Consider the following 5921-nt stretch of genomic DNA (forward strand, 5'->3'; position numbering starts at 1 on the left):
GCTTCCCTCCTTCCCCCTCCATCTGCTCCCCACTCCCCTCCCTCCTCCTCCATCTCCTCCCTATTCGCCTCCATTCCATCTCCTCCCCCTCCTCCTCCATCTTTTCCCCACTCCCCTCCCCACTCTCCATCTCCTCCCCAGTCCCCCCATGCCATCTCCTCCCTCCTTCTCTCCCTCCCCCTCCATCTTCTCCCCACTCCTCTCCCTCCCTCTCCATCTCCTCTCCCTCCCCTTCCTCCTTCTCAATCTCCTCTCCTCTTCCCTCCCTCCCCCTCCATCTCCTTCCTTCTCCCCTCCCTCCAAAACTGGTTCTGAGCTGGGCCTCCTAGTTCACAAGGGAGGCAGCCCCGTGTTCTGGCGTGTAAAGGGCTTCGGGGTGTGCAGGTCTCCACAGCAGGTGAGTGTCCACCGCCCACCTCAGTTCTGCCAAGCGCACCCATGGCACGGGCCTTGGTGTGGTTTGGTTGGACTCCTGGCTACTCTTTCCCTGGGGACCCTGGTTGAGCCGTATCTGGCTCTCAGATCCACATCTGTGAAGTGGGGCCGCCATGCTGACCTCGCTGGCCGTGGCGCAGGTTAGAGGACACGGCTCATGGTGTGTCCAGCAAAGGTGTTTGCCCACAACCCTGTCGCACTGGGCGGATGTGCCCAGGGAATGGGCAGGAGACCCCTGGGGCTGTGGGGTGGTCCCCGCAGGGCAGTGACACGCCTGGGGAGGTGCTTAGATGGCAGCTCCTCTGTCCATGGTGCTGAACTGTCCTCTTGCTGGAAACGTCGCTTCCCGCCACCCTGAGCCCCACGGGTGACCCAGTGACAGGAAGAAGGTGTTGGAGGAGAAGCAAGGGCAGGGAAAGGGAAGAGAATCAGGAAGAGAGGGGGAGAGATGGAGAGGAAGAGGTGAAGAGAGAGAGAAAGGGAGGTGAGGCCGCTGGTCTGTGAAGCCGAGGGAGGAGGGAGAGCAGCTTTTGTCTTGACCTCCTTGTTCCGGCATCACGGTCTCTGGGGAGTGCGTTTCCGTGTGGTTATTTGCCATCATATTCCTTCCTAAGGGCTCCACCTGTGGGTCCCTGGGCAGGTCTGGGTATGTGTCAGAGCTCAAGAAGCAGAGCTGCCCTTTATGTGCGTGAGCTGTGTGGATAGAGAAGTGTGTGTGCACATGGACATCACGCACGCACACATGCACATACTCATACACGTGTGCATGCACATGTGCGCACACACTCATCCACATGCATGCACACATGCACACACACGTTCACGCACACATGCACACATTACACGTGTATACACACATGCACACACACGTGCATGCACCCTTGCGCACACTCATGCACATGCGCGCGCACACACATGCGCACACATGCTCATACATGCGCACGCACTCGTGCGCACACATGCACACACACATGCACACACTCACCTGCACACACACTCACACACGTGCACGCACTCATGCACACATGCACATGCACACACACGCACTCATGCACCCTCACATACACACACGCATGCACAGCACACATGCACACACACAATTTGGATGTGCCACAGGGAGTTGACCATGCAGGGTTTGGCCATCTGGCTAAGTGGCCTTTGCTATTATCCAGTGCTGGAGATGAAGCCACAGTGGGCAGTGGGGAGGGGAACTGTCTGTAGAGTGGGGTGAGGACAAGCTGCAGCCCTCATGCGTGGGCTGGACCCCCTCAAGGACAGGCTCCAGGTGTCCTGGCAGCTGTGCCTGTGGCCTTGGCAATGGGGGTGACCTGCAGAAACTGGGACCTCACCAGAGAAAGGGACACATCCCAGGTCCCGGAATCAGAGAAGCTGAAAGAGGGTCCGGCCACTGTGTCGCAGGAGCAGACCCTGCCATAGCCACATGCCAACCAGTAATTCCAAAGATCGGGGAACATCATGAGAGCTAAGAGGGGAGGCCACCTCCCCACCAGACTCCTCTGGGGCTCCCATGCAGAAACGGAGCTGAATATAGGCTGTGTGACCCAGGACAGAGCCACTGCAGCAAGGGGGCAGTAGGAACTGGCTCTGGGCAGCCAGCTGTGGTTTACAGTTAGTTCCTCTTGGGTCAGGCCTGTGTCCTGCCTGTGAGCCCGTCTGTCCTTGTCCTTGGCACCTTACCAAAGGGCTCTTGGAAGAAACTGCCAACTCTCCTCCCCTTGACCCCTTCTGGCTGCATATGAAGTTTCTCACTGTTTCTCCTGACTCTGGAAAAGCACAGAAAGTTTACTAATCTGGGAAGTTAAGCCTCTGCTTTGTTCTCATGAATGTGTGCCATCAAGCCACCCATCCACACACTCACCCACCCACCATTCATTCACCCACTCACCCATGCACCTGTTATCCACCCACCCATCCATCCATGTACCCACCTATTCAGCCATTCATCTACCCACCTACCTACCCACGCACCCATTCATCCATGTACCCACCCATTCATACATTCATCCATCCACTTATCCATCCATCCACCCACACACTCACTCATTCACCCATCCATCTATCGATTCATCCATCTACCTATTCACCCACCCATCCACCCACCCACTCATCCACTCATCCATCCATCCATCCACCCCACCCACCATCCATTCATCCATATATCCACCAACCTATCCACCCACCCACCCATCTATACATCTGCCCACCCACCCATCCATCCACTCACCCACCCACCCATTATCCATCCACCCATCCATCCATGTGCCAACCTATTCATCCATTCATTTACCCACCACCCATCCATTCATCCATCCACCCATTTACCCATTCATTCATACATTCATCCATCCACCCATCCATCTATCCACCCACCCATGCACCTATCTACCTGTCCATCCATCTACCTATTCACCCACCCATCTACCCACCCACTCCTCCACCCCCCCCCACCATCTGTCCATCCATTCATCCACCCACCCATCCACCCACCCACCCATCTATCCATTTGCTCACCCATCCATCCACACACACACCCACCCATCCACCCACACACCCATCCACCATCCTTCTGCCCATCTATCTATCCATCCATCCACTTACCCATTCATTCACCCATCCCTCCACCCACCCACCCTTCCGTGCACCCACCCATCCATCCACCCACCTGTCCGTCCACGCACAGATATTTGCTGAGCTGGTGCCATGTGCCCCGGCGCTTTGCTAGCCTTTGGGAAGCTTGGCAGTAAAATACCTGTCATGTTTACCTCAAGTTTCCAGTCTATTATGAGGCTGCAGGCAGAGGCAAACTGGTCTTGGGAACTGCAGGACACAACCCATGGGGTAGAGGAAGTAAACATTAGCACTTGGGTTTGTGTGTCTTCCATCGCACCTCATTCTTTATGTGACTCCTTCTGTATACCTGTTTTACAATGCAGGGGGCTGCTCAGGCATGCCTCTGTTAAGGGGTTAGGATTAAGTGAGCGAGTGGGTGCCTGAGCCAGGTAAATGAGAACATGTGTAACAATCTCAATGGAAAGAGCCCGTGGCTGGGTCACAGGCTGCAGGAGAGGGGAGGATTCATCTGGGTTTTGTCGGATGAATTTGTTGCCTGGGAAGTTGGTGAAGAACCTTCCCCTGGCAGGACCGGTGCAGGCAGGGAGGGTGGTATGTGCAGCCAGCAGGGGTGGAGCGTGAGGAGACACCCAGGGTATGGCGAGTCGGAGCTGGGGCTGCAGGATGTGGGGACGGAAGAGCTGCCGATGGGTTTGGCTTTGAGGCTGGTTCACAGGCAGCCTTAACTCCACCTGGTTGGTACCAGACGCTGTTGACGGAGGATGAGGGCATCTGGTCTCCGCCATGAGCTAACTGAAGCTCTGTGAGGACCAGGAGGGAGTAGGGGCTGAAGCTGCTGGGCAGGGGGTTAGGGGAGATCTGGCGGAGTCTAAAAGATAAGGTGCTGCTGTCAGGGTTAGTGTATCATTAACTGGCTGTGTGACCAAACACCCAGACCTTGGTGGCTTCCAACAGCAGTGACCTGCCGTTCTCCTGGGCTGACGGTCGGGACAGCAGCCAGAGTCCCTCAGTCTCCCGCATGCAGCCGGCAGCTCCTTCCATGAGGTTCTCAGGGCAGCTGCGAGGGGGCAGAGTGGGAGGCCACACAGCCTCTGCGGGCAGGCCACCACTTCCACCAAGTTCCGTGGGTCAAAGCAAATTAGAAGCCCATGAAGATTTGGAAGGCGGGACTCCACCTCTCCAAGGGAATTTCAAAAAATCCCTGTGGTCGCAGGGCTGGGGCCCAGAGCCTCCTGAGCATGGCTGTGTGTGGTGAATGCAGGCTGTGGGGTGCGGGGGAGGGGTGAGGGCTGCGGGGGGGGGGGGGCGGGGGGGGGGTGAAGGCTGCGGGGTGCGGGGTAGGGGTGAGGGCCTGGGCCGGTGCACAGGCATAGAAAGAGGGAGGAAGGTGGAGAAGTGCTGGAGCCGAGGACAGGGTGCAGTTGAGGAGGAAACGGCCAGATGGGGGTTCTCCTGCCAGGCTGGGTGTGGGTCAGGAAGGCTTCGCAACAGAGCGGAGGGATCAAGTCTGGATCTGCCAGGAGTTGGGAAGGACAGCCAGGAGTCGACTCGGGAATGGGACTGTGTGGGGCCACAAGGATGGAAGGTGGGGAGGTGGAGGCTGTGGAGGCCCGAGGGGACCTGGCTGGTGAACGTGGGCACCCCAGGCTCTAGACCCCCACCCCAGGGTGGAGAACTCCCACTTCCCAGGTCCCCAGGGAGCCCTGTCTCATGTCTCCATCGAGGCCAAGGCTTCTTTCTCAAGAGAGGAAGAGGAGAGGGGAGGGGAGGGGAGGAGAGGGGAGGGGAGGGGAGGAGAGAAGAGGGGAGGGGAGGGGAGGAGACCCAAGGGAAGGAGGGGAGGGGAGGAGGGAGGGATGCTCAGGTTGGAGACCCACTGGGGAGAGCTGTAGAAAATGCAATTAAATGGAAAATAATTAAATCCAATTAAAAACGAGCAGTGGGGGGATGCTGGGAATCAGGGAAGGCTTGGGCCTCCGGGTCCTGTCTGCACTTTCAAAGTGGGAAAAGAGGCCAGGCCAGGCCCCCAGCACTGTGGGGGCGCACACTGGCTGCAAAGCCGGGGCCACCACGCCGGGCTCTCCTGGGGCCTGCCCTGCAGGACAGGACGTCAGTCACTCCTCCTTGCCAGCCACCCTCTCCCACCTGCTGGGGCTCCCCAGGCCCCCAGGCCCCATTTGGAACACTCTCCTCCAGTCCAGCTAGACCATGAGAGCACTTGAACGTGATTTGCTGGGGCTGCCTTGACACCCTCTGGGTGGAGGGTCCTGGCCAGCATGTCGGTCGCCTGGGTGCCTGCTACCGTGCACGTTCCTGATCCCGCCTCGGCTGGCCGGCTGGATCCCGGGCATCTGAATTTGTGTGAGGTCCAGGTGGGTCAGGTGACTCAGGCCACACCTGGAGACCCCCGTCTGGTGCAGCCCCTCTCAGAGAGCATTGCCTGAGGCCCTCCCTGCTGGGCTGGGGGGTGACCCAGGCTGCTTTCCTTCCCAGCAGGAGGCCTTTGCTGGATCATGGAGAGCCGGGTCCTGAGCTAAGGCCAGAGGTACTGCTGAGGGGTCTTCGCCTTGGCCACTCGCGGGGGTCGGACAGGCTGGGGTGCGGCTTTGACAGCTGGGGCCTGACCTCGGCAGGAGCCTTCCCCGACGGGCTCCAGGAAACTCCCTGCCTCCTCCCTGGGATCCCAGCCGCTTCCCTCCCCTGAAGCACCCCTGTGAGATCTTCATCCACCTGGCTGTTTGCAGGCGGGTTCAGCCCTGGGCTGGGACTTGGAGGAGGCAGACCCAACAGATGGTGGACGCAGCCTAGCAGACACGGCCGCTGCTCACACCAAGGAGTGCGGGGGCCTCAGCTTGGCTGGCTGCCAAGGTGGAACCGCTCTGCAGAGGCCTCCC

This window comes from Sapajus apella, unplaced genomic scaffold, assembly GCF_009761245.1.
Source record: "Sapajus apella isolate SASKATOON/1434 unplaced genomic scaffold, GSC_monkey_1.0 scaffold15, whole genome shotgun sequence".
Lineage (NCBI taxonomy): Eukaryota > Metazoa > Chordata > Mammalia > Primates > Cebidae > Sapajus > Sapajus apella.